Here is a 20,445-nt window from a genome sequence, read left to right on the forward strand (position 1 = left end):
AGTGAGGAGGGGAAGGAGCACCGGAGGGCAGGAAAGGAGCACATGTGGGAGTCACGGGCGATGTGTTTCCTTTGGGATGAAAGTCTAAAAACCACACAGGCATCCTGAAAATGAGGCCTCTCTTTCTTCAACCGTCTACCAATGGATGCCATGAGTGAAGCAGCAGCCGGTCCGCACTGGGGTCACCGTGGGCCTCACCCCACCAGCTCCACCTCCACCTTGGACAGGGCGGTCGCCAGGCTAAGACTGAAACCCGCTCCACGGGACTGACTGACTGGGGAGCCCAGCCTCCTGTGGACGGGCTGAGCGCAATGATGAGGACAGGGCTGCCTCAGGACCTGGCTGGGGCCCCTGCTCCCCAGCAGAGAAAACAGCACCTGAGTCAGGTGAGGCTGCAGAGCCCAGGCCCCAGGCGTGCCCGGCCAGCATCTTTCTGTCCTCGAGTCGGTTCTGCTTGGGGGGAGCACCTGGCGGAGAGGGGCCTTTCCATCTGCTGAGTCCCCAGCTCCTTTCTGGAATCCCAACAGAGCTTGGTGAGACCCCACGACAGCCCTCGATCTCTCCTGAAGGCTGAGCCCGGTCTCGCTCCCCGCAGGTCTTACCCCGACCTGCATGGGACTGTCACCCCACTTTGCAGGAGAGGGACCTGCCACCCCTACAGCTCGAGGTTGACTCGGGGCTGAGCAGGCTGGAGGTCAAACACCCCAAAACTCAGGAGCCCTGAGGGCTTCCAGAGGCTGCATCCTCAAGATCTGCTGCCAGCCTGGAGCAGCGGACAGCACAGTCAGAGAGGAGTGGAGGCTGCAGTTCAGTAAGGCAGACGCCCGGCTCCCACCCGAGATGACACCAACAGCCGCATACATGCCCAGCTCCCACCCGAGACAGCACCCGCACCCACAGCACCCACAGCACCCAGCTCCAAGATGGCACTTGCACCCACAATGCCCACCTCCCACCCAAGACAGCACCTGCACCCAGAGCGCCCAGCTCCCATCCGAGATGGCACCTGCACCCACGGCACCCGGCTCCCACATAATACGGCACCCGCACCCACAGCACCCAGATCAAAGATGGCACCTGCACCCAAGACGGCACCCGCACCCACAGCACCCATCTCCCATCCGAGACAGCACCCGCACCCACGGTGCCCGGCTCCCACCCAAGACGGCACCCGCACCCACAGTGCCTGGCTCGCACCTGAGACGGCACCCGCACCCCAGCCACCTGCACGCTCAGCACCACCAGCCTCAGGACGGGCAGGAAGCCCAAGCATCTGTCCTCCCAACATTGGGCTTTTTTTTTTTTAATTGGGAAAAATTCACATAACATAAAATTCACCATTTTTACCTTTTTTTTTTTTTTTTTTGAGACAGTCTCTCTGTCACCCAGGCTGAAGTACAATGGCACGATCTCGGCTCACTGCAAGCTCCACCTCCCAGGTTCAAGAGATTCTCCTGCCTCAGCCTCCTGAGTAGCTGGGACTACAGGCGCCTGCCACCAAGCCCGGCTAATTTTAGTATTTTTAGTAGGGATGGGGTTTCACCATGTTGGCCACACTGGTCTGAAACTCCTGACCTCAGGTGATCCACCCACCCCACCCTGCCAAAGTATTGGGATTACAGGCGTGAGCCGCCGCACCCGGCCAAGAAATTGGGACTGTGGCTGGTGCGGGGATTGAGTCCACGACCGTGGCATCAGTACCATGAGCTCAGCAATTGAGCTAACCGACCGCCCTGACATTTTCATCACCCCGAAGAGAAACCCATGGCCCCCAGCAGTTGCTCCCTAGCTCCAGGGAACCAGTCTGTAGAGTGGCCTATTCCCAACCCTTCACATCACTGCAATCATACAGGACCCTGTGTGTCTGGCTTTTCTCCCTGGGCACAATGTCTTCAAGCTCCATCCACGGTGTAGCCTGCCTCAGAGTCTCCTTCTTGTCTTTTTAGAGACAGCAGTCTCACTCTGTCACCAGGCTGGAGTGCAGTGCCACAGTCATGGCTCACTGCAGCCTCCAACTCCTGGGTTCGAGGGATCCTCTGGCCCCAGCCTCTCGAGGAGCTGGGACTATAGGGGTGTGCCACCATGCCCAGCTCATTTCTAAAACACTTTTGTAGACATGGGGTCTATGTTGCCCAGGCTAGTCTTGAACTCCTGGGATCAAGTGGACTCCCAAAGTGCTGGCATTATAGGTGCAAGTGACTGCGCTCAGCCACAGAATGTCCTTTTTTTTTTTCCAGACAGAGACACAGTCTTGCTGTGTTGCCCAGGTGAGTCCTAAACTCCCAGCCTCAAGTGATCCTCCCCATCTTGGCCTCCCAAAGTGCTGGGATTACAGGTATGAGCCACGCCCAGCCTGTCCTCCTTTATGGCTGAATATAATTTCACCCTACGGATACACCAGACGTTTCTCTCGGCATCTACTGAGAGGTGCGGGCTGTTTCCCGTGTGGCCTGTTCTAACAGAGCTGCTGCGACAACAGCTCTTCAGAAGCAGCTTCAGGGGATGGCAGCCCTGAGCCCCACCTGCACACCATCTGTCTTCCTGATGTGCGTTCTGGAGGTGCTCTCGCCTGCTTACAGCCAAAACGTCTCCTGGCAAGCAGAGCCCCGGGGAGCAGAGCAAACTGTGGGGTCTCACCCGCTGCCAGCACCCTTGACGTTTTGGGAGGTCAGAACGTCGGGGCTCTCTCAAGCATCCTCCACAACCTAGATGGGGCCTCCCCTGATGGCGAGGCAGAGCTCAGTGAGCCCTCCCAGGTGTCCACCTGCCATCTCCTCTCTGCCTCAGGCTGGACCTGGTTCACAGGGAAGATAAAGCAAGACTCGGATGAGTTAAGCTGCAGATGGTGACAGGGGCTGATTCTGGAAGGACTGTGCCTCCCGGCAGGACCTGAAACTCAGCGCTGCCCCCAGCCAAGCAGCCAGGCCTCTCGGGCTGTACTCTGGGGAGCGTCTGCCTCGCTGCCTCCTGACCCGAGCAGGAGCCGGTTTCCGCCAAACCTCAGGATGACCAACAAGAGGGAACACCCGGGTGCGGTCGCTTCTGCTTCTCCGCCTTATGTATTTTATTCACCACCACTACAAAAAAAAAAAAATTCTCAGCAGACCCTCAAAAGCATGCACAGACCCTGGCAGAACCTCTGTGCCAGGACAGGGGTGGCAGTGCCTGGCTGGCCTCACACAGAACCCAGGGCTGGCCAGTGCAAAGGCTGGGCAGTACCGGGGGCCCGAATGTGCCCACGGAGGGGAGGAGCAAGAATTGAGACCCACCAAAGGCTGCCCTAGGGTTCCAAGTGGCCCCTGCCTGAGGGAGAAGGACACAGAGGGAGTGTGGTGATATGCATAGCACTGAAAGGGTTAAAAGCAAGAAAGGCAGATGGAGGGAGGGTCCTTGGAGAGGGTCACTCAGGACACTCTCACAGGAGCTCCCCACAAGGCTAGGACCACAAGGAGGCAGGCACTGCTCTGACGCAGCTGTGTCTAGTGAGCAGATGAACAAGAAGGATTAACCGCTCATCCCTGAAGACGGCACGGCAGGACAAGCGGCCCACCGGAAGGCAGCCCACTCGACGTGGTGGCTGAGCTTCTGATGGCTTCACGCGGTTCAAAGATTGAGGCGGAACCGGGGATGCCCTGGGTGGTCATCTGCTGAGCCCAGGAGACTCAGAGGGCCAGGGAGGCTGGAAGCAGAGGGAAAGGGGTGAGGAGGGAGGTGAGGGTGGTCCCGGAAGAGAGAGGGCAGCAAGGACGGGCCACAAGATGCCCCAGACCAAGCAGAGGCGCAGACCTGGCCGCCAGCTTCAAATAACAGGCACCAGGAAGTTTCCCCCAACGCCAAACGCGGGCACAGCCGGAATGAATGTGGCTGGAGACGGCTCTGCGGGTGAGCTGAGCCGAGGCCGGCTTCACAACCACACCCAGGGGTTCCCACGAATGGCTCTGGCTCAACACAGTGGGAAGCTGAAGGAGACAGAAAGCACTGTCAGTCATGGCTCTGCCAAGCCCATTCTTCCCTGCGGTTTAGAAGACGAAAGAACTACATTCTTCTTCTCCCAGCCCAACCTTTCCAATCTGGAGAGAAGTTGCAGGAAGAGTACAGCAAACACCCATTCACTTTGCTGAGGTTCCCTGGTGGCGCACTTTGCCACAATGGCTTCAGCACTCTTTCTGCGATGTATAGGTACATGCACAGGCACTCACACACATCCGTGCATGCACACAGGCACCCACATGCACCCATGCACACAGACACACAGGCACTCACACACATCCGTGTTCGCACACACACAGGCACTCACATCCGTGTTCGCACACAGGCACTCACATCCGTGTTCGCACACACAGGCACCCACACGCACCCGTGCACACACAGGCACTCACACGCATCTGTGCACACACACAGACACAGGCACTTTTTTTCAGCCCCTTGAGACTCAACTGCAGACATCAATGTGATGCTGCCCCTGCCCCCAATACTCCAGCTGTGTCCTAAGAGCAAGGACCTTCTGCCTCCTCATCACGCCTCCGTTCTGACACACAGGAAGGTTACCACAGACGCACCCTCTTCTAATCAGCACACACCATGCTCCCGAATGGCCCGATGATGCCATTGACAAGCTCCTCCCTGATCCAGGGTCTCATCGAGGGCCCTGCTGTGTTGGGTTGGCACGTGGCTTTAGTCTCTCTCATTTTAGGAAAACAAATCAGCATTCCACCTCCTGGAAGACGGCTCCATCAGCACTTGAGACAAGTCACACACGGGCTTCACTGTGAGTGACGAGGAACTGGCGCCTGCCAGCGCCCGGAGGACTCTCACCCTTCCTCTGGGGTTCTGGGCGTCTTCAGTCCTTTAACCTAGAAGAGCCCCTCGCACTTCAGCTTTCACAACAGTGGCATTTTAAAGATTTGAGACTTTTCTTACTCCAGAAAATACAACATGTTCTTACAGTCTGCGAATGACAAGAGGCTAAGAGGGAGCGTGAATCTCAGACACAGTGAAAAAGACTGGGGGAGGTGGGAGCCTGGGCCTCGGATGCTTGCAGGCTGGTGTTGCAGGCAGATCTGTGCAGACCCTCATCCTCATCTGTGAGGGCAAACAGCAGCTCAGACCCTGCCCGAGGGTCCCCAAATGCTCGACTCCGAATCCCAAATGGAGCATAAACAGCCATGTCATGATGATTTCAGCTAACACTCCGCTTTGCCAGTTAAAAGATCATTTCTACCAAAACACGGCCCGAGGAGACGGGCCTGGTGATTGCTCCCATGAAGAAGGTTGGCAGCCCTGGCTGAGCCCAGGGTGAGGCGAACAGCACAGCCTCCACCTCCCCATCCTGGCCTGGTGCTCCTACAAACCAAGAGGTCGGAGGATCTGAAAGGCACCCCAGGTGGTAAAAGCTCTAAACTCCTGGGTAACCAAGAGACTGCACAGGAGGCTGGGACGCAGCGGTGGGGAAGGTCCAAGATGGCGGCTTCGATCTCTGAGAAGCAGGGGTGCTGAGCCCTGAAACGGGGAGGGGCCACTGGAGGGTTATGGGGATGGAAGGCCCCATGCCACCTATGAAGGGAGCTTCAACCCACTGGGGCCACCAGGGCCCCATTGCAGGAACCCTCCACCTGCCACCTATCTGTTGGCTGGGGGATGTCCTGGAGGTGACAGGCGCCCAATACTCAGGGCTGTGGGAAGGGACTCCAGGCCAGATGCCACTTTCTCATCAGGGAAGCGTGCATGTTCGTACCTGACACCTGGGATTAAATCAGTAAGGTGCAGGCTCATGACCACAGATAACTGGGTCCGTGAGGCCCACAGGACAGCCTGGCCCCAGAGCAAGGACTGGGGGTACATTCACCTGCCAACAGCAGACAGCCCCCACCCCAACACCCATGGTCCCTTCTCATACACCCACCTCTAAGCAGAGGATGCTGGGTGAAGAGGTCAGGAAAAACGAAAGAAAGGCAGAGGCTGCCAGACAGCATCCGCCCGCCTGTGCTCAGAGCGGGAGGAGGGGCCTCTGGGCTCAGGTGTCTGCAAAGGTGGAAGAGCCCACGGACCTGGGTCGGCACCAGCCACAGCTCTCCCAGGAAGGCAGCCTCCTTCTCGGACAGGGGCCAGGAATTCAGGAAATGCCAGTCCAGGGTGGGGATGAGGAGACGGCTGGGAGGCTGTGGCCCAAGTGGGGCCCAGAGCAGAGCCTCTGCTCTTGGCACCAAGGTGAAACTGACGAGTGTGGGCGTCAAACTGGGCAGGAGAGTTTTCCACTGGACCCTGAGAAGTGCTCAGGCGGCCACGAGGCATGGACATAGGGACGCCGAGGACAGCTCCTCTTGTTCCCTGATTACATGAGTCAGGCCAGGCTGTGCAGGAGGAGCCGAAGGAGCAGGAAGCTGGAGGGAATCAAGGAACATTGTTGTGGACCGAGGTGGAGCCTGAGGAGGTCTCTGCCCTGGGGCATTCCAGCCATCTGGGAAAAGGGAGTGGCAGCCCTCGGGCAGGTGGAATGCAGGTGACCCAGCCCACCCTCCTCGAGCTTCAGAGGGCTGGAGCCAGCTGGGGAGGGCATGGCAGCCACAGCCCACAGGGAACGCCAGCCTGCCTGGGCGCGCTGACGGAGAAGCAACAGGAGCAGCACAGCCATAATGCTGGCCCAGGAGACTAGGAGACTGGGAGGGCCGGGGTGGCGGAAGCAGAGGGGGAGGGGTGGGCAAGATCACGGAAGAGACGGGGGGAGGGCAGCAAGGAAATGTAACAAGATGCCCCAGACTGCACAGGCATAGACCTGCATGCTACGGCGCCTGTGTGTGCCGCACTGGAGGAGGGAACAGGCCACCCACTAGGCCCTACTTGGCGTGGGAACTGCTCCAATTCTTGGCTGCCTCCTGGACAGAGCTCGGATGGCAGTGTGGGAGCCACAACAGCTCGCGGGGGCATGGGAGGGTGCAGAGAAGGCATCTGACCCTCGCCCTGAGTCTTCCGGGAGCTGGACTTGGGTCCCTGAAACAGAGGCTCAGGGACGTGATGGGCGCTGCTACCGAGTGGTCAGCGTGCTCTTTTTGGCCAGTGGATACCGAGGGCACAGAAACACTCGTTTCCTGGGTATATCTGTTGCTTCAGGGGCTCTGTGTGAGAGGTCAGCTGCTCCAACCTGGCCGCGAGCATGCATCACCTTCCGGAGCCTTCTCAAGTAGATATCCACAACGCTCAAATATCCTCGTGGCTTCTGGAGCCCAAAGGCACCTCGAGAGCTCATCACCACCCACCTGGGCAGGGCTCGAACAGAGCGCGCTCATCACGGGGAAGGACAGGCCGGGGGCTGACAGGACAGCTTGCTGTCACAGCCCCCAGAGGGGCCACAGGACCAGATCCAGTGCTGACCCAGAGCCCAGGGATGCCACCTCGGGGGTGGCTCCTGCTCCCGCCCCTTCTCTCTGCTGCCCTCCAGCCACCAGCTTCTCCTTGGGAGAAGTAGAGTTCTTCTCCCATCTACAAAAAAGGCAAAAACGGAATGTGGCCGGGAGTAACCAACGGAAAAAAATCAATGCCTGTGTTGCCATGGTGATGACGGTAGCCGACGCTGCTTCCCCACACACAGTTCGGAAACCAAGCAAGTCCAAAGAGCCACCTTGGTGTCAAGGCTGGGTCAGCATTCAGATCTTGGATGGGGGGTGGAGGGAGAGCAGAGGCCAAGGCTGCCCTCCGTCACCCACCCCCATTGTCCTGAGCCCCCACTCCAAATCACCGGCTCCGAGGATGGGCCCTGGACGAGCAATGCACCATCACACTGGGATCAAGGACTCTCAGGCCTGCCCGGGCCTCTGGCGCTGAATCTGCTCACACGCTCCCAGCGTCCCAGGCAGGCGGGGGGCTCCAGGGTCAGTAGCCATCCACCCAGGGCGGCTGGAATGGGGGCTGCAGAGGGCCCCTACGTGACACACAGGAATGGAGACAAGGTTCTGCGGGGGCTGAGCTGACCTGACACCTTCTCTCCATGAGTTGAGAGACCAGGCCGAGCCCAGCTCCCACAGCTGCAGGGGGAAAGGCGCGCCGGGGCCTCCTCCTGCCCCGCGTCCACCAGGAACTCTTCTGCAGCACCGCTCCCTACCTCTCCTCCCTTCAAAGCGCCTTCTCCTCCTTGTCCGCACGGACATTTAAGGTCTGATGGGGCAGAGGAGTTTCCACGTTTCCACCTCCCTTTTGGCCACGAGCGATCAAGGTTTCCCGGCAGAGTACACTCAATGCCCAGCCCGGAGGCTGCCTGGACGTCCGCTCAGCGTGGAGGGCAGACCCAGGCCACAGCTTGGAGCAGAGCCTGCTCCTTTCTTCATGGGCAAATGTGCCTTTCAAAACCAACTTCTGGCCGGGCACGGTGGCTCACACCTGTAATCCCAGCACTTTGGGAGGCCGAGACAGGAGGATCGCTTGAGTGCAGGAGTTCGAGACCAGCCTGGGCAACAAAGCGAGATCTTGTCTCTACAAAAAGTTTAAAAATTATACAGGCGTGGCAGCACACACCCGTAGTCCTGGGTCCTCAGAAGCTGAAGTGGGAGGATCACTTGAGGCCAGGTGGCTGCAATGAGCTATGTGACTGTGCCCCCGCACTCCAGCCTGAGTGACGGAGACTTTGTCTCCAAAAAGGGGAATAAACAAAAACCACCACCGCCAAAAAAAAAAAAAAAAAAAAAAAAAAGAACCAAAACAAGAAAACAAAAAACTCTCCAATCTTCCTGGGTACAACAAGTGCACCTCCAAAGACCCGGCCACCTCCACTGCCTGTTCAGGTCCCACGGTACGGCGTCCTCCCAAGGTGCCCTAGGCACGGCTCCCACAGGTCCGGGGAAAACAGAAAGGCTGGGAGGGGAACTGAACCTTGCCCAGAAACGTGCTGGCCAGAGCAAGCTCGTGAGTGGACAGCCCCGGGGGGGGTACCCCGAGTGGGCAGAGGGAGCTGCCATGGACGGGGAACTGTGCCCCCCACCTAGGCTTTTCCAGGGGCCTCGCAGACTGCACCTCCCGAAAAGGAAGGGGCCACTGCAGAGGCAGGGAACAGACTCGAGAACTCCCACCAGGCGTCCTTGAAGCCAGCCCTGGACCCCAGCTGCCCACAGAGTCCCATGGCCATGAGCAGGGGCTGCCGAGAAGCCAGGTGGGCAGTTCAGAGGGCCGCCCCGTGGACCGCTCCCCAGTCTCTCTGACCACCTTACCAGGGGCCAGTCTCCCTGTCACCCCTCCAGCACTCCATGGGGCGGCATGAGCGCCGCCCCTCGGTACTTGGACCTAGGACTATCTGTGCACGCGTGTGTCTCCGTGCCCGCGTGCGTGCTCTGGTTGGGTGCGTGCACGTGTTCAGTCTCTGCCCGGGACACAGTCCAGTCAGCCCTGCGGTGATGCAACCGCCCGCATGTGACTACTGCTAACAATTACAAAAATGCTTCCAATGTATAAACTGTACAAAGGCGACTCTCACAAACGCCCGCGGACCCACCATTCAGAGCTACCAGAAGGTGATGTTCTGCCATTTGCCCTTCAGACATTTAAATAAACAAGCACAGCGGGGACAGCCGGAGGGCCCAGCGCATCCTTCTTAGCCCAGCCCCTGCCGCCAGGACCACCCCAGGGCTGCTGAGACCCTGTCCTGGCTGTTTCTACGGGGCCCAGTGCCGGACAAGTTGTCGAATGTGTGACTGGGGAGTGGCGGAGCCTGGAACAGCTGGAGCTCAGCAGTGGGCATGCAGGAGCACGTCTGGGACAATGGTCACAGACTGTGGACAAGGGAACCCACTGATGCCTCCCACAGCCCAGAACTCAAGGCTGGACGGAGGCACTGGCAACCAGATATGGCCCCCCAACCTGAGAAAGACCCATCCGCAGAACTGGAGTCCCCCAGGCCCTCCAGTAGCCACAACCAAGGGGCCATCGAGGTGGCCTTCTCTGCAGTACCAAACTTGGGGGCACCCTCCTCAGGGCAGGGAAGCGGGGACAGGGGACACAAGAGTGGAGCCCCCTGAGACGGGCTCCGGTCCTGGCTCTGTCTCTGAGGCTGCTGACTGTGGGGTCCTCCCTAGGTCCTGGGCTTTGTCTCACACTGATCCTGGGGGTCGAGGATTCAAGAGCGGCTTCTGGTGTGGACCCTGCACCGCTGCCCTCCTACACCTGGGGCCAAAAGAACACCTGTGATCCGGATGGCACTGACCAGGGTCCTGGCCTCTGGGGACAGACCCTCTCTGACAGCTGCTCTGCAGGGGACAGAAGCCATTCAGACCTCCAGTTCCTCACGCATGTCCGTGGGGAAGACCAATGCCGTGAGCGTGGCCTGCTCCTAACCAGCCTCGCCTATTTGTGCTCCCTGATTATTGTCCAAGGGGGAACATCGCTCCTGGGAGTTTCCCAACCACTGACTGGCTCCAAACCCTACCAGATGCAAACAGGAGCAGAGGCCGCCCTGAGAGCGCCAGCCGTCATCTCCCTGGGTGGCTGTGACCAGTGTCTGTCAGGCCTGACATGCCCACGCTTCCGCCAACTGGCACCACCCAAAGTGCACGGGACCCACGTCCCACAGGACCCCAGAGATGCAGACATCTGCCCACGGACGCTCCAGGGCCAGCACCTGTGCCCCCAGGGCCCTCGGCCTGTGGCCAACACTCTGTGGGGCCCCATCGGAGGCGGCCAGCACCTCAGCAGCTCCTGGCTTGAGGAGGAAGGCTGAGCGGCTCCTCTCTTTCCCTCCCTAGGGAGCACTGGTGACAGCACCAAGGGATGGCAGGTGCCATCAGCTGTGCCTCACCTGGGGGACGGGCGGCCCCAGCATCGCAGGGGAGAGGCCAGCTGTCCTCCCTATTCTGGCCGGCTGAGGCCTGACGCTGTGGCGTGAGTGCTCAGGGAGGAAAGGCGCCTCCCCGCTGTGATGCTGGGCCAAAGAGAGCAGCAGCAACGCCAGCAGAGGACACCCAGCCGGGCCTCAGAGCCTCTCACTGAGTGAGACTCCAGCAGCCCCTCTGCCGGCCACGCTCGGAGCTACTGATCACCAGCAGGAAACGGCTCAGGATCAAACCACGAGCAGCCAGACCAGGGGCCCACACTTGGCTGCCGAGGCTGCAACACAGCCAATCCAATCAGGACGGCTGCTAATCTCCCCGAAGAGCTGAGCCTGCACCGCAAAGCTGTCAGTAGGCAGGCAGGGCTGGGCCACCCCTAGCTGCAGCCAGAAGAGAACAAGGCCCCCCCGCCCCCTTCCCCCGCTCAGGCACTGGTGGGTCCCCACAGAGTTAAGCAGGAGCACGCGCCTGCCTCTGCGAACAGGCGGTTGGGGCAGGGTGGGCCCTGAACGATCCCCATGGGGCGGGAGGCAGGGCCCAGGGCAGAGTCCTCCCCAAGTACCCTGGTGGCTTCTTCGGGTGGCTGTCTCTGGAGCACCCCTGCCCGTGTCCTACTGTAAGGAGGGAGGAATAGTGTGGCGTGAGGGAGGTACAGGCAGGTTGGAGCAAGGTTGGGCTCCTGGGTACACTGTGCACGGAGCCGCCTGAGCCCAGAGGGGCCGTGACAAAGCCGGACAAGCTGCTTGGCCTCACGGAGAGCAGGAGGCCCTACCAGGTGAGTGACACTTTGGCCAACGGGAGCCACTGGAGACAGCCCCAAAGGCCCCTTGGGGTTCACATGACCAAGGACGTTCTCTTCTGCACAGGCCCCCATGTTTCAGAGAGACAGAGATGCTGCACACACGGAGGGAGCCACTCCATGCCTCTGAGAGAGAGGCTGACACCTGCGGGCACAGGAGGGGCACCTGACCCGTGGGAGCCGCAGGCCCCAGCTCTCCCAGCGGGCACTGAGAACACCCGCCTCACTCTGGGCAGCGAGGTGTGCACTGCAGCCAACAGCTACAGGAAGTTTCCAGACCACACCTTAATTCAGTGACTCAGTGACTAAATCCAGCCCACAGTTTCAGGCAGGGACAATGCCGCCCGCCAGCTAACATCCTCATTCCGAGGCTGGCCCAACAGGGAGCTCCTGCCACTCTCCCGGGCACCCGGGGATGCCGGGCAGATGGCAGAGCACAGGCCCAGTGCACCCAGCAGGTACACACACGCCCTATGATCACAAACAAGCATGCTGTGGGCACCAGCGGGTACACAGCGGCCTCTTCAAAGGACAAAAACAGACCAGAGGCCTCCAGAGATGGGCAAGGGCTGAGCAAGACAGCCTGGCTCAGGTGTTCCATGGCAGGGCCACAGAGCATTCGGACAAGAAACACAACAGGCCCAGGGCCCCAGACAGACAGGCTGGACACGTGCCTCTGACCACACAGACAGAGGCAGGCTAGACGTGCGGGTCTGACTATATAAGACAGAGGCAGGCTGGACGTGTAGGTCTGACTATATAAGACAGAGGCAGGCTAGACGTGCGGGTCTGACTATGTAAGACAGAGGCAGGCTGGACGCGTGGGTCTGGCCACACGAAGTGCAGTGCTCTCTCCTGGGGAGGGTGTGGCCCCGCTCACTGCAATGACAGCCCCCCTCACTACAGACGTGGCACCGTCCTCAAGAGCCGACAACACTCTACAGGGTGATTCGACATTAGCCTCCCTACAAAGCCAGGCCAAAGGGCAGCTACGTGACCCTCTCTCCATACAGAGGGTTCTGGCAAACAGTGCTAGAGTCACCTGCCCAGGTGTGTACACTGCACCAGGACCCCAGGTCACTGGGATTCTGGCCTGCTCCCCCCCATCTGCCTCCTCCGTTGGCCAGCATAGGCTCAGGCTCAACCCAGCTCTGTGCACTCCAACCTCGGGTCGGGGAGCCAGAGGGCCTGGGCCACAGGCGGCTGCCAGCAGCAGTGGGTGGAGGGGCGTGCTCAGGAGTGCAGTGCCGGGGCACTGCAAACCACAGCTGTTGGTGAGGCAGACTGGACAGCTGCCCTCCACCCGCAGAAAGAACCAGTGCCACGTCAACCCAGGCACCCCTACGGCCCAGCGGCATGGGAAGCACCTGCCCTGCCCTCCGCCCTTGGGTCTCCACACCAGCCCCTGGTGGTGCCAGCCACCACGGAGGGGCCTGAAACAGAGGAGGAGGAGCCACTCACACATCTTAGCAAATTCCCCAGATTCCCGAGGCTCTCAGCTCAGGACCCTGGGCCCCTGCAGGGGGCTGGGACGCGCACAGCACTGCTTCTGTGACCAGGCTGGGCCTGCCCTCCCTCGGGTCACCTCTGCCAGGCTTCCTCCTGGGCCACAGGGATTGGCCTACGGGACTCAGATCCAGTTGGCCACTTCAATCTCCCCGAGCTGCCAGTCAACCCAAACACAAAACCCCAGAGGACCAGGAGCAGACGCCCCTGGGAAAAGTCTAACCCGATGCCCCTGGGAAAAGTCTAACCCGGGCACTGGGTCAGGGGCTGTGAGTGCGGCGGGCGTGCCCCGGAATTACACCTGCCGGAGCTGGAAAGCAGAAGCACCATGGCGGGCACTGGAAAACCAGTCAGCCAGCAGACAGCCGAGTGTGGGTGGCTGCCGGCTAGGGGATTAGAAGGGCTGTGAGAAGCTTCCGGAACTTGGAGCTGCCACTCCATTCCCTGACTAAGCACTTCCATATCAAAGCAAAGCCCTGAGAGTTAACTGCAGAAACTCTCTCACTGCAGGAAAAACCACCTCTGACTGAAGACCGGAGGCCCTTCCCTCTGTGAGGTCTGCAGGCCACAAAGCCCGAGGCTGCCTCCCCAGCTGTGCGCCGTGCGGCCAGAGCCGCAGGTACAGAAAGACCCACGGCACCAAAGGCCGGCTCTGACCCAGCCACTGCTCATTCCAGAAGGAGAGAGAACAAAGGGGCAGCCCCAGCTGCTCATTTAAAGCAAAAAAGGACTCTCTGGGATTTCACCCCCCGGGCCAGGCTCTGGTTCAGAAGCACAAAAGCTCCCGCAGGCCAAGGCCGGCTCCCTGCTCCGGAGACCTGAGGCTCACTCAGAGCAGCACTCCTGGCCACAGTGACGGGTGCCGCCGGGACCCTCACTCTTCCCCTCAGAGCAGCACTCCTGGCCACAGTGACGGGTGCCGCCGGGACCCTCACTCTTCCCAGGAAGAACAGAGCGCAGGGCTCTGCAGGGAAAGGGGGGGCGGGCAGCATCACCCAAGTGATTAGCCGGGGTTCAGTGCAGCCGAATCCTCCGTCATCCTGACGGGGCTGAAGACAGGACCTCCCATGGGGGCTACATAGCCCGAGGCCACCTCCCTGGCTGTGGGTGGCGCCAGCCCAGAGCTGTGGGTACAGAGAGACCCACAGGACTAAAGGCAGACTGCCCTGTGAGTAGAGTAGGTGCCACATGGGAAAGAAAAGGTGGGAAGAATGGAAGAATGAAAGCGGGAAGGAATGAGGAGGAAGGAGGGCAGCCAGGGTTGGCACCACTGCTTGCGTGGCAACCCTGGCCCCACACGGCCACGAGGCCACACCCAGAGAGGCCTGGGTGGGAGACCAGCAAAGAGAGGACAGGCTGGGGCCCTGCTCGGCCGGGTATCAAGACCAAATCACTGAAAAACACCTCCCGGCCAAGCAAGGGCTGATCTGAGTCGAGCACCTCCACCCCAGCACAGACCAGTGCTCTGCCTCCCTGGGAGGGGCTCCACCCACTGATGGCCTGGCTCATTCCCAGACAGCAGGGACAGTACCTTCCATCCTCCTATCCCGGGGCAACAAGGACAGTTGGAAGAGAAGGTGACCAGAAATGAGCAACGTCCCCGGGGCTGAAGAGGAAGAACAGGAAACAAACTCAACACCAAACCAAAAATAAGACTGTTTCGGGCCAGAGCGAGCCACCACACGGTAACAGGGCTCAGCTCATCAAGAAGGCACACCCACACACACGCGCTTAATAACACAGCCTGCAAACACAGAAAGCAAAAACTGCCAGAGGAACCGCGGAGGCCCCGGCCCGGGGAGTAAGACGCACGCCTCCTTCACTTATCGCACAACTGGCTGCCGCACAACCCCACGGGGCCTTGTGGAATTCATCCCGCAGGAGAGCTCAGCCTCAAGGCCCCTCGGAGTAGCTCATCTAGAAAAACTCACCGGGGGTAACTCAATGACTCATGGAGGAGGACAAAGAAACTGTTACACGTACATGGAATATTCTACAGCAGTGAAAACGAATGTATCTGCGTGTGGCAAGAACACAGAGGGACCTAAGACGCAGTGAGAAAGGCAGGTTGCACAAATCCATCTTCCTGTGGCACCAAGCCTGGAATCTCAACAAGGCCCTGGGCTCCTCAAAGCCCTGCCCCCCTCACACGCTCCAGACCTTTCATATTTCTGCAAAAGCCTCTTGTTTCTGTCCACCTCACACCTCACATATTTGGACATACCCTTTGCCCCTCTCCTTCGCCCCTCCTCTTAACCCCCGCAGTCCTTGCCCAGGTCCCTGCTCCTGTGGCCCCCAGAGGCTGCACACCACTCCCAATCATGGGGTGATGCTGTTCACGAGCCTCTCAGGACCCTCCACCACAGGAACGATACCTTCAGGAAATTCCTGACACCCCAGCACAAACATCTCCAGAGCCTGCAGTGGGGGGAAAAGTAACACTCACATAAAATCAGCACCAAGATGGCCCTGAACACAGCAGTGGTGGAGCTGGAAGAGGATGGTGTGAGGCCCTGACTCTGAACACGGGGCGTCTCCCTCCCCCAACTCCAAACCAGTTAAGCCACCAGCGCCAGGCAGAGACAATGGCAGACACACACTGGCTCAAACGCATTCCCCACTCACCTACTCAGAAACCTAACAACAAAAAAGAAAGAAAGAAAGAGAAAGACAATTCCCCGAATGGTGGGAGTACAGGAAAAGAAAAGACACAGGACCCGGAGAACACGGGGCTCTGACCCGGGAGGAGGAGAAGCTGCCCTCTGCACAGCCCAGCAGCCCAGGAGGGAGCAGGGCGGCTCCAAAAGGAGAAGAGACAGAGACTGACCTCCCAGCCAACAGCAAAGCCAGCGCAAGGGTGTGGCTGAGGCTTTGGGGAGAAATTCGTGAGGGTGCATTGAAAACAAAGCAAACCAAGAAGCGAGGCCATTATTAACTCCAGAAAAGCAAAGGCGTCATAATAAATATCACAGAGCCGTAATAACAAAATTCCATGACCTGCAATACCAAAAAAAGGTAATACCAAAAAAAAAAAAAAAAAAAATCAGTCCATTGGACTTCAATAAAATTAAATACTTTTGTCCTAAAAACACTATTACAGAGCTGGGTGCGGTGACTCATGCCTATAATCCCAGCACTTTGGGAGGCTAAGGCAGGAGGATCACTTGAAGGCAGGAGTTCGAGAACAGCCTGGACAACATGGTGAAATCCCGTCTCTACTAAAAATACAAAAATTAGTCGGGCGTGGTGGTGGGTGCCTGTAATCCCAGCTACTTAGGAGGCTGAGGCAGGAGAATCGCTTGAACCTGGGAGGCAGAGGCTGCAGTGAGCCGAGATCGCGCCATTGCACTCCAGCCTGGGCGACAGAGTGAGATTCGCTCTCAAAAAAACTAAAACCACTATTACAAAAGGGAAAGGCCCACCAGACTGGAATCAAATATGTGCAAACTAGATTCCTGGCAAGGGACTTCCATCTAGAGTATACAGAGGACTTTTATAACTAAAGAAGACAAACGCCCAAGTGGAACAAAGGGGGAAGATTCTAACACACACTTCACCACGAGAGATGAACAAAACACAAAAAGATGCTCCACGACATCAGTTAATGAAGGAAATGCAAACTTGGGAATGCCCCAAACTAAAACCACCCAGGTGTCCGTCAACAGGTGAGGGTACGACCGAACCGTGGCACTTTCGCACAACAGGACCCTGCAAGCTATGAAATGCAACAAATTCCTGACGTGAGCCGCAGCAACGCGGCTCAGAATAACCACACACACCCGAGGAAGCCGGACAAAAGAAGAAGACACGCCGTATGGTTCCATTTATGTAAAACTCTAGCAAATGCACACTAAATTACAGTGACAGAAAGCGGATCAGTGGTTGCCTGGAGATGGGGGGGGGGGGGGGGCCCAAGGACTCTGGGAGAGACAGACTAAGTTCACTGTGGTGACTGTGGCCACAGCTTCACAGGTATACACACGTCAAAACTCATCACACTGGACACTCAGATACCTCAATGAAGTTGTAGAGTCATCGTAATACAGTGTCTGCCTTAGCCATGAAAAGAATTAATATCATCAGATAACACCGTACGTGAGTTTAAACAAATATTGCGATAATTATACTGGGTGGGACAAGGGATAGCATAAAAAGGCTAAGTCCATATCTTCTGTAAGACTCTGTTTGATGATGTCTAAAGTTTTTTTTTTTTTTTTTTTTTTTTTTTTTTTTTTTTTTTTTTTTTTTTTTGAGACGGAGTCTCACGCTGTTGCCCAGGCTGGAGTGCAGTGGCGCGATCTCAGCTCACTGCAAGCTCCGCCTCCCGGGTTCCCGCCATTCTCCTGCCTCAGCCTCCTGAGTAGCTGGGACTACAGGCGCCCGCCACCGCGCCCGGCTACTTTTTTGTATTTTTAGTAGAGACGGGGTTTCACTGTGGTCTCGATCTCCTGACCTTGTGATCCGCCCGCCTCGGCCTCCCAAAGTGCTGGGATTACAGGCTTGAGCCACCGCGCCCGGCCTAAAGTTTTTTTTTTTTTTGAGACAGTCTCGCTCTGTCGCCTAGGCTGGAGTGCAATGGCACGATCTTAGCTCACTGCAACCTCTGCCTCCCAGGTTCAAGCAATTCTCCTGTCTCAGCCTCCCTAATAGCTGGGATTACAGGCGCGTGCCATCACGCCCGGCTAATATTTTGTATTTTAGTAGAGACGAGGTTTCCCCATGTTGCCCAGGCTGGTCTCGAACTCCTGAGCTCAGGCAATCCACTTGCCTCGGCCTCCCAAAGTGCTAGGATTACAGGCATGAGTCACCATGCCTGGCCCTGTCTAAACTTTTAAAGAGGGGGGCGGGGAGGGGGAGTGGCGGGGGCAGGGGGAGGAGGATGAGGGGGAGGAGGAGGGGGAGGAGGGAGAGGAGGAGGAAGGGGGAGTGGCATAAACCTGCCCTCTTAAACACGCGGCTGGCCGAGGGAGCCGCCTCTGCGCTGCAGGACTTGGGCACCCTAGGAGGGTGGGAAGGGGCCAACTTTGTTTCAAATACGGATGTGTTGCTTTCATAAAAACTCAACTCCCAGCCATCTGACCCGGCAAGTCCAGTTTCGGTGCATGCACAGGAGAGATGAAAACAGGCTCACAGCTGCTGAAAGGTGACAGTAACCCCAGACACATGAAATGGGTCCGCCCATGCAATGGGTCATTGTTCAGCCACAAACAGGAATAAGGCCCTGACACGGGCTACAGCACAGACGGACAGTAAACACGCGCTCAGGGAAAAGGGTCAGACACAGAAGGTCACACACTGTATGCCTCCATTAATATGAAATGTCCAGAACAGGCCAGTCCAGAGAGAGACGCGGTGGCATGGCTGCCACGGGCTGGGAGTGTGGGGATGAGGGAGGGACTGCTTAAGGGGTACGGGGTTTCTTTTGGGGGTGCTAAAAACGCTTTGCGGTGATAAAAACGCTTTGGAGTTAGACAGGGATAATAGGTGCACACTGCAAATACACTAAGCCACAGAACTGTACGCTCTAATGGGGTAACTGTATGGCATGTGAACTGTGTCAGTAAAGCTGCTACCAGGAAAAAAACCTGACTCCAGAGCCAGGCGGGCATGTGGCGGGCCTCTGCAGACGGACAGCGGGGCTCCACACTCCAGGAAGAGCCCTGGGAGAGATTCCACAAGGCCACAGGTAGACGGACGCTCCCTGATCCAAGTAAGAGTCCTCATGTCTCCCTCTCCTCCTGAAGCTTCCCTTCTCCTCCTCGTGCCCATGTGGGCTCAGCACCTTCTTGTAGTCAACCACCAGGGACTCTGCCGACAGGAAGTTCTGGAATCCCACCGTTTTGGACATACCCACCCCTCACTGTGGGCCACAAAAGCCTGGAGTTCCCCACAGGCAGACCCTCATGCGACCAAGGGAGGAAGGCACCTGGTCCTCCAGCTCATCTCCCAACAAACGGTTAATGATGGTAAGACAATGACTCGGCCAGGAGCGGTGGCTCACGCCTATAATCCCGGCACTCTAGGAGGCTGAGGTGGGAGGATCACTTGAGCTCAGGAGCTTAAGACCAGCCTGGGCAACACAGTGAGAGCTTACCTCTAAAAAATCAAAAATAAAAAAGCAGCTGGGTGTGGCGGCGCGTGTCTGTGGTCCCAGCTACTAGGGAAGCTGAGGCAGGAGGATCACTTGAGCCCATAAGTTCAAGGCCACAGTGAGCCGTGATCGTGCTACTGCATTCCAGCCTGGGCGACAGAGCAAGACCCTGTCTCTAAAGAAAAAGAAAACGCCCGTTTCACAGACACCCACTGCTTCTGCCCTTCTCCAAACCCTGAAGGCCTGGGCTTGCGCCCGGGAGCTCCAGAGCACGCTGCTGTTGGTTGCACTGGAGTCTCGGCCTCCACCGCCCTAACGCCATGCATCTCACACCTCACCCTCCAGGCTGAGTCCGTGGAGGCCCGGCAACCCCGCCCAGAGTGCCTCCTCCTCTCCTCCCCAGTCTGTCAACACAGCGGTGCCTCAAGGAACTCCCAGCGCCGGCACGGTGGCTCACGCCTGTAATCCCAGCACTTTGGGAAGCCAAGGCGGGTGGATCACAAGGTCAGGAGTTCAAGACCAGCCTAGCCAAGATGGTGAAATCCCATCTCTACTAAAAAAAAAAAAAAAAAAAAAAAAAAAATAGCCGGGCGCAATGGCAGGCACCTGTAGTCCCAATTACTCAGGAGGCTGAGGCAGGAGAATCGCTTGAACTCAGGGTGCGGAAATTGCAGTGAGCTGAGATCGTGCCGCTGCACTCCGACCTGGGTGACAGAGTGAGACTCCATTTCAAAAAAAAAAGAAAAGAAAAGAAAAAAGAAACTCCCAGCAATCACCAGACCTGCAGCAAACATCCCAGCGCGCCTGCCCAAGGGAATGGCATGGTGGGGGGAGGGGGCTCCAATGAGGGGCCACAGGGGCTGCTAAGCACGCAGGACGTCGAGAGCGAACTGGAGAGAACGGAGCCTGGGCAGGCAAAGCTGGTTCCCGGGATCCCGGCCCCACCGCCTCAGCATTAGGGAGATGGAGCCTCTTCTGGGAGCTGGAATTGACACAGAGCAACCCAGGACCCCCCAACCCACCGCCTGCCGACACATCCAGGGCCTCTGTCAGTCAAGGGGGCTATCAGTCCCCAAAAAGAAAAGTAGAAAAAAGGGACCAGGGCCAGTCCCACTGACGCTTCCCCATCCGAGGGTCTCCAGACCTGCAGAGCACCTCCCAGATCGGCGGCCACGGGGAGGTAATCAAGAGCGAGCACGGCTTGTCCTCTGTGACCGGAGGGAAGAGGAATCCAAGTGGTTTCT

The 20,445-nt window shown here is 58.2% G+C and overlaps 2 protein-coding genes across 6 annotated transcripts in view; both read right to left on the reverse strand.

Moving 5' to 3' along the window:
• NDUFAF8 (NADH:ubiquinone oxidoreductase complex assembly factor 8) overlaps positions 1-20,445 on the reverse strand; it is a 269,205-nt gene that overhangs the window by 169,759 nt on the left and 79,001 nt on the right. Inside the window, exon 1 of one of the 5 annotated variants that reach the window (XM_050764121.1) lies at positions 15,651-15,654. The exons of 3 other annotated variants lie outside the window; for them this stretch is intronic. The gene's annotated coding sequence lies outside the window, so the exon portion shown is untranslated. Of the gene's footprint in view, positions 1-14,897; positions 14,902-15,650; positions 15,655-20,445 lie in introns of those variants that run through there. One more of the 5 variants, XM_050764119.1, reaches the window with a different exon arrangement.
• Positions 1-20,445, reverse strand: part of BAIAP2 (BAR/IMD domain containing adaptor protein 2) — a 318,844-nt gene that overhangs the window by 35,829 nt on the left and 262,570 nt on the right. The gene's annotated exons all lie outside the window — the stretch shown is intronic.

The sequence above is a fragment of the Macaca thibetana genome, chromosome 16, assembly GCF_024542745.1.
Source record: "Macaca thibetana thibetana isolate TM-01 chromosome 16, ASM2454274v1, whole genome shotgun sequence".
Taxonomy (NCBI): Eukaryota; Metazoa; Chordata; class Mammalia; order Primates; family Cercopithecidae; genus Macaca; species Macaca thibetana.